Raw genomic sequence first — 8,788 nt, forward strand, 5'->3', positions numbered from 1 at the left:
CTCAGTTCTGGTCTCCAACAGAACCGCAGAATCTTCTATTGTGTTATCTCTTAGCCTGTCTGTCGTTTGATGTGTTTTTGTTTTTGTGTTGTGTGTGTGTGTGTGTGTGTGCGTGCGTGCGTGCGTGCGTGTGTGTCTGTATGTGCATGGGTTTCTATTTGATTGTGTTGATGTTTTTTTGTTATTGCTTTGTGGTTGGGTCAATGCTTGTGTGTACTACTGTATTCTTATATTCATGTTAATTATGCTCTGATATCCATATTCTAATATTTTGTCCTTAAATGTGATGCTCTTTGAGTTGACATGTAAGGATATGTGCTATGTAAATGAATGGCCTTTAGCACATAGCTAGAGAGCAACAAATGAGAAAGTTAAGATGAAATATTAATAGCAGAGTGGACAGCTCTAAATTTATTGAGGGATCTTCTTCCCCCTTCTTAGAAAGAGTTAGAATGTTTAGGTTTCCTGTCAGGTTTCCAGATTCTGTTGTGTGTGTGAGTGAGTATAGTTTGTACCGAGAGCCAGCAGGAGATGTTGATGGATATCAATAAGGACTTTTTCTTGTTTGTGTGTTTACTGTAGCCGATGAGCAGCAGCAGGGAACAACTTTATCAGGTGAGATGTCTTTCCTCTCATCACATCAGCTCTTATTCATCTATATTTCATAAAACTTCTGTGATGTACTCTGTACTCTGTGTGTGCGTGCGTGTGTGTGTGTGTGTGTGTGTGTGTGTGTGTGTGTGTGTGTGTGCGTGCGTGTGTGTGTGTGTGTGTGTGTGTGTGTGTCAGAACTCTGCAGCGTGAGGGATGGGCCTGTAACTGACAGTGAGGGGGTCCTCAGAAACCCTGCCCTCCCTGGTGATCACTATGACAACAACCAGTGAGTGAGCATTCAGCCGGAATGGTAGTAGCTGTGATCTAATATTCTTCACAGTGATATTAACTTACACCGTTCCAATCGGCACAAAAACAGATTAATTATGTTATGTTCAGAAATCTATGAAACACAAATGTTTCCCTGTTAGCTCAGAGTTATACAAATGTAAAAAAGGAGGAATGAATCAATAAATGCTGTGTTAAATGACAATGGGTCGGTTCTGTGTGTGTGTCTTCAGGTTGTGTGTGTGGAGTATCAGTGTTCCTCCAGGATACAGTGTTCTATTGGAATTTGATCACTTTGATCTGGAAGCTGACTCTTACTGTCGCTATGATCGACTCACAGTTTCAGTCGGGACTCATAGGCCTGTTGGTGAGTTTTCTCACACACACACACACACACACACACACACACACACACACACACACACACACACACACACACACACACACACACACACACACACACACACACACACACACACACACACAGTGAGACTAAGACTGGACTCTTTTATTCAGAAACATTCATCAGAGGCAGCAGAGCCACCAGAAACTCTGAAATGTGCCAATTTGGTTAAAGGAAAAGTTCAGCATTTTAGAAAACACTCTTCAATTCAATTCAATTTATTTTGTATAGCCAAAAATCACAAATTACAAATTTGCCTTAGACATGCGACATCCTCTGTCCCGGAACCCTCACATCGGCACAGGAAAAACTCCCCTAAAAAAATCTTTTAATAGGGAGAAAAAAGGAAGAAACCTATGGGAGAGCGACAGAGGAGGGATCCTTCTCCCAGGATGGACAGAATGCAACAGATGTCATGTGTGCAGAATGAAGCATATCTAGGGGCTGGACCAAGGCTGAGCCTCTTACATCTTTAAGTTAAATACAGAGCCAGGGTCGGGACATGGTTAGCCTAGTTTAGAATAAAGACTGAGGGCAGCCTCCTCTAAAGTTCTCTACATCTTGTTTGTTTAACCCAGGCAAAAACAGAGTTAAAAAAGTGACAATTAGTAATCTTAGGGCTTGTTGGGTGTTATTTCTTGACAAACAGCAGACAGATATGGTTAGCAAGCAAATGTTTCAGTTTTGCTTTCTGCATAGGAATGATAGCCTTGGATACTCATTGTGGAAGCTGCATGCTGTGACTGTGTCAGGCTGTTGTCCTCCGAGCTATAGTTCACTCAATGACATGAGATTAGAATCAATCTTCTCATCTCCTGTGTTGGAAGAAAGCAAAAATGTTCAAACCTCAAACTGACAGAGCTAAAGAGCCGCTAAAGTCACTGGACAATAGCAAAAGCTAACACGCTACTAAGAATCATTCATCTGCTTTAAGTACACACCAACAGGTCACACCTACTGTATACACATTCGCATGTACACACACATTACACACGTACACACATTACCGATGTGCACACAGCACATACTGAACTACCTTCGTCATTTTCTGATTTTACAGGGGTTTTCTGTGGAGGGGTCCTTCCTGGACCAGTGCTGCTGAAGAATTCACAGTATGCAACACTTCATTTTTCCTCTGACGTTAACCGAGCAGGAAGTGGCTTTGTCATCAGGCACCGAACCGACCAGGGACACTCAAGTCCTGGTGGGAAGCATAATATACTTAAACACACAGACACAAACACATATGTCTCTGCAGGTAATACTAAGTTGTACAGGACAGCGTGGCAGGCCGCTTGAACTATATACACACACTGTCTATACAGGTCAAACGGTGCAACCCTCTGCTATTGTCTCTAAGAGCAACCAGGGACTGTGCAGGCGCATGTCCCATGACACAATGATGAGCTGCACAAGACACTCACAGACACACTGTGTAGAGCTGCTGATAGTGTGTCTTTTGTTTCCAGTGTGCACATGAGTGTTTATGTGTGTGTTGAACTATTTGTCTCCTGTGTAATAATGCTTAATGTGCCTGTGTGTGTGTGTGTACATTAGGATGCGGAACAGTTGTGCTTGTTGACCACCTGACTGCTATCCACAGTCCAAATTACCCACAGTCCTACAGTAATGACTGTGTCCTCCGCTGGGTTGTCCATGCTCCACAAGGTCACGTCGTTAAGGTGATGCACTCCAATGAATCAAAGTTAAAACCGAGCATTCATCAGTAGCTCAAGGCTGATTCTAGTGATGTGTTCCAGCTGGACTTTGCTGATTTTGACCTGGAGGAGTCAGACAGATGCCTGTATGACTCCCTCACTATCCTGGGAGATGTGGAGGGGACAGAGGAGATTGGTAGGACGAATGAATCTCTGGGCCACAGTTGAACACTCACTGCTTTGTTTTTGTCTTCTCTCTCTGTCCCTATAACATTCCTTTCACATTCAAAAATATAATAATAGCAGCGATGAGAGGTTATTATTGTGCCATGTTTCATAGTGGTGCTGTGTGGTGGCAGTGTTCCTCCTCCCGTCCTGTCCTACCACAGCCTCATGGTGCTTCAGTTCACCTCAGACAGCAGCATTACACATAGGGGCTTCAGCGCAACACTGACATTCATCAGCCATGCAGGTATGTCCATGGTATGTGAGCTACACAGTGAGTCAGTCTGTGTGATTAGATCACCTGTTGAGTAACTAAAAGGTCTAAATTCTGCTTCACAGGCTGGCAAGAATAAAATGTAACTGTCAAGTATTGTGTGTATTCTAATATACCTTGTTAAAAAAAGCTGAACTTAAACTGTGTAAGATAAACAGAAATATAGGAAATATTGCTGTCTGTCTTTATATGCAGGGTAATACAGGGTTTAATTAAGATTATGGTTAGTTTGGAACTTTTAAAATATATAAATCTTGAATCTTTCTAACCTTCTAACCAAACTTTAAACCTAAGATCAAATAGACACTTGTGTGACTTGACTCTCTCTGCAGACCTTCATGACCAGGACACAAGTGTGGAGAGGGGACCAGAGGGTCGGAGAGATCACACAGACCAGCGACACATAACATCACATGGTTGGTGGCCTGTTCAGTCTCTGAACCCTCTCGGGACTATTTTGCATTTCATTGTGTTGTATTAAGGTTTGTGGATTTAGAAAGAGGGCAATGAAGTGAATCCTGTGTCTGAGGGAAACGTATTGTAATTGAAGAAAGTGCATGATTACCTCTCCTTCACCTTGAACACTCAGCTGCTGCAGTGGTCAACAGTGGAAGTGAACAGTGCTCAACAGCTCCCGATGGCAAGCATGTGGTTCATCTAACTCAGAGTTCTCTGGCTCCCTACATGCACATATACATGCACATAACAGCACAACAATGACGAGGTGAAACGTGGAGCAAGAAATGCTTGTACACCTTGTAGTCTCTTTGTGTGTCCATCCAGTTGTGTCATGGGCTCATCAAATCAGCGAGAGTCACTGGCATGTAGAATGGCAATGAGATACAGTATGTAACACCAGAGTTACAGCTGAGGCAGTAGAAGAAGAATGATCCCAGTTTTACCAGCAGTTTGAAGGTGAAATTAGTCTAAACTTTTGTTTTAAAACAAATCACATTGTTGCCTTTTATCTCAATATTTTCTGAGAAATACCTCCTACCAACTAAACACTGAGGTGCAAGCTGTTCACAAATTGATACAGAAGTATACAACAATATCACATTCTCACTGACCAACACATTTAAAGTTGTCAGCTCACTTTTATTTTCAGCTTCTTAAAATAGAATTAGAGCTCCCGCATTAATTCATTTGGTGGTTCCATCTGGGAAGTGTTTGAAGGACCAGTTCAGCAGTTTGGGCGATACAGAGAGCTAGATGCTAGATTCATCATTAAACTCTCAGCAAGAAAGTGTGAAAACATATTCCTTCATCTCCAGAATTGTGCAAAAGTAAAATGTTCACGTTTAAAGGAAGTGGCTCTTAACTCGATGTGCACATACAAAGAACACATAAGATAAAGGTCAGCACAGAGTTTTCCCTGTTCACTTCCTGTACTGTGAGTTTTGTTTTTGGTGTGTGTGTGTGTGTGTGTGTGTGTGTGTGTTTGTGTGTGTGTGTGTGTGTGTGTGTGTGTGTGTGTGTGTGTGTGTGTGTGTGTGTGTGTGTGTATGTCCTCCAGAGAAATACCCAGAGGATTCTCTTTTATTTCCCCTCTAAACTCCTCTTTTCTTTTCCTCAATGATTGATTATGAATCAACTATATTTATTTATACTCTTTGAAAGGAGATTCAAACTGGTTTATACACCTCATAACCTGCTTCTTTTATCTGCTAACTTTTCCGGATACTTTCCTCTTCATCAGCTTCCTTCGTGGGCTTGCTCCTTCCTGCTATCTGTTGTCTCTCTCTGTCTCTTGTGTCTTGTCTCCTGGGCTCCCACTCTCCATATCTGCTTCCTTTGGAACAGGGATGCTGCTTTGCTGCAGCATTTTTCCTCCTCCTGTATGTATCTCTTCTTCCTAAACTGTTTAACGCCCATTAGACTGGGCGGAGCCAACAGGTTATGTTGAATAAATGGTGAGTCATATTCTATAAGTAGACAGTTATCTATCAATGACATTTTAAATTTAGAATCAACCAACCAAAAACACACACAATGCTAGATTGATGTAAACGTGATCACACACGTTTTGTTTTACTACAGTATATGGTACATGGATTGTGAGGAAGGGTCTTTTAAAAGGCTTTGAGTTCACTTATGCAGAACTGCCTACCCTTTCTTTGTGTGGGCCGATGAGTTTTCTACCAGTAATGGGCAACCTGCTTAAAAAGCAGTGAGATTACTATTTAGAGGTAGATATGGATGAGACACTGATCCATTGATTTCCAAAAGCCTTTTTTAGGTAGTAAAATATGACAATGTCTGACTATCAACAGACAGCACGGGCTGTAAAAAAAACTTAGGACAATCCATGTGTTTGGTCTGGGTTTGCTTAAATTCATTTTGTAAAACAAGAGCAAGGGTTATAATAAAAACAGGCCACAAACCATAGAAACACAATGGTTGTGTGTTGTACCAGCCTGTCAGAGTGCAAGTGAACACAACACACACTGGACATCTACCAGAGATCAATATCACAAGACACAGCAACAGGGCCAGTGTTATGGCCACAAGGCGTTCATGTTTATTTCACTCTAATTCCTCTTTATCCGCATATTGAATTCTAGAGAACCATTCAGTTTCACTGCCACATTATTCATTTATCAAGTTATTGTGGTCCCCAAACATTTAGCCTGTGATGCATTAAAATTACAGTCTACCTGTGATCTATTTTCCCAGGAGTGTTTTACTCAAATACTATCTAGATATATGAAGGATAAAAATGATCCCAGTATTTAACAAATGTGTTTTTTGCTTCTTTCATTATTAATTATCTTGTAAAATATTCATAATGTGGCAACTTCTTAAACAGGTGGGGAACCACTGCCCTCTAACATGGATGTGCTAACCATGCCCTAAACGTTATGATGACAGAAGGGGTCATTCATTACATGCTTGTGGTCTCTTATGTTATATTCCACTAAGTTAGAATCAACCAAAGAAAAACACACACCATGCTAGATTGATGTAAACGTGATCACACACGTTTTGTTTTACTACAGTATATGGTACATGGATTGTGATTGTCCTGTAGCAAAATGGGACTACAATTTCAATTTCGTTGTGCAACCCTGATGTACAATGACAAATGAAAAGTGTATAACCTTGTATTAGTCCTGCTTACAGCTACAACACTGAGCAACACTGGGCCTTCTAGCCTATTATGAAAGAAATTAGTTTTGTTTGCCACAGGTGACCTTCCATCTTTCAGCAGAAAACTGCAGGAAAAGGACCTTGCATGTCTTCATGTACAAGGCACCCTCTAGTGCCAATTCATAGGAATTTAAGTGAAACCTGTGTTGAATAAAGTTACATGAATACACATTAAAAATACATAACTTCTTTATAAATGGTAAATAGGCTGTACTTGTATACTGCTTTTCTAGTGTTCCAACCACTCATCATTCACCCATTCACTACTATTTATAGACTGATGGCAGGAGCTACCATGGAAGGTGCCACCTGCCCATCAGGATTTATCTAATAATTCATACCCATTCATACATCCATTAATACAGAACTTGGAGTTAAGTGTCTTGCCCAAGGACACATCAACATGGACTGCCAGAGCCGGGATCGAACCACAAATCCTCTGATTGGGGGACGACCCTGCTCTCCACTGAGCCACAGTTGCCCCAATAATCTCATTATATGTGAACTCTTTCGGGTTGGAAATTATGTCAATATAGCACATTTACTGTATATTAAGACGGGTCATCAGTGTACTGTAGTGTTGAGGGAATGACATGAGAACAGGTCTATTTATTAGACTTTCAATAATGTGTGTGTCTGCATGTATTTATTACGATGAAGATGGTGTTTTTCGTTAATTTGTGGCAGCAGAACTGTATTAAGAGCGAGGACTCCAAAATACCTCATGGACCCTTTTCACTGCCGACTGCAAGAAAGCAGGTGTTAACACAATGTTGTACACTTGCTGGCGAGACTCAACAGAACGGAACCCTAGTTCATGTAATCTTTGACACTTGTGCTCCTGCTGCTTTGAAAAGGCTGCTGTGTGAGAAGGGCCTGAAACCAGCTCACCTAATGGGATGACTTCATTAATCCCACTTCCTTTTTCAACTTTGACTTCGGCAGGGAATCAGAGCGAAGTGTTCCTGCTGGGAGCTGAGCTGCAGTGGGACTACACTGTGGCAGCAGCTAGATAGCAGTGCCTTGCCCAGGGGCACTTTGACAGGAGTTGTGAGAGAGGAGAGTGGTAATGGTGGACTCGTGGCTGTTCTCTTGACTAACGTACAGAAATAATTTACAGTGAGCTTGTTAGTCTCTGAGCTCAGCTGGGTGACCTGTAGTATTGATTCAAGAGAACTAGCTATAACTGTGTTACATCATTAATGGACATGCTAAGTCACATGATGTCCTTTTGCCTCTCAAGTCCATGCAGTACCATCACAGGTCTGATAAAAGTTACTCCAGGACATGAAGGAAATCGCTTCAAAGAGAATATGGATACCACAAATAACAACAATGTCATTACAAAATATGATACACAGATAATTCGTAGTTTGCAAGAGACTTTTAATGTAAGACGTGATAAAGCCTTGTTTGATTTCAGTAGTGTTATTCATGATGTGTAATAAGAGGGATAATGCCTGGCTCGTGCCCCATCTTCTTGTGGGTTTGTTTTGAGGCAATGGCTGTATTCCTGCAAATTTCCCTGCTGTGGGACCAATAATGGATTAGCTTATCTTATCTTATTCCTTTCATGGTTTTCTTCTTTTCAGCAGACCCAGAGGTGCAGCAGTCCAGCAGCAGAGTCCTGACCCACCAGGGTGAAGTGGACCATAAAATCTCAGAGGATCCCAGACTGCATATAGACATGGGCTCAGATGATGAAGACTACAGCGGAGAATCCTCTGGGACTGGCCCTCCAGACAAAGATGCATGTCCAAGTGTGTGATACAGCGTGTGTGATGTGTGTAATATACACGGGTGCATGAAGATCCGAGGAGGATGACAGTGAGCTGAGGGTAGATCACTGAAGCTTAAGATGTGGAGAAATAGAAAGCCATGGCCCAGCTGAACCAGAATGCAAGGCTCCTCTGGATTTAATACCAATATGATCTTAAATAGTTTAGTTAGTTTGTTTTCTGGAAATGCTAAGCAGTTTTTGGTCTCAGAATGCAACACAGACTGATAGTTGTCTCTCAGTGTGGTGTGTCCACCACTTTGGTCTAGACTGAAACATTCTTGACAATTTTTGGAAAATTGCAATAAAATGTTTGTACGGGCATTCATTTAAGTGTTTTGGTCATAAATTGAGTTTGATGAAAGAAATTCAATGAACAAGAAAAAATCCCAGATTAGATCTTGACACAATCTTGGGCA

This window comes from Anoplopoma fimbria, chromosome 19 (genome assembly GCF_027596085.1).
Source record: "Anoplopoma fimbria isolate UVic2021 breed Golden Eagle Sablefish chromosome 19, Afim_UVic_2022, whole genome shotgun sequence".
NCBI classification, from domain to species: domain Eukaryota; kingdom Metazoa; phylum Chordata; class Actinopteri; order Perciformes; family Anoplopomatidae; genus Anoplopoma; species Anoplopoma fimbria.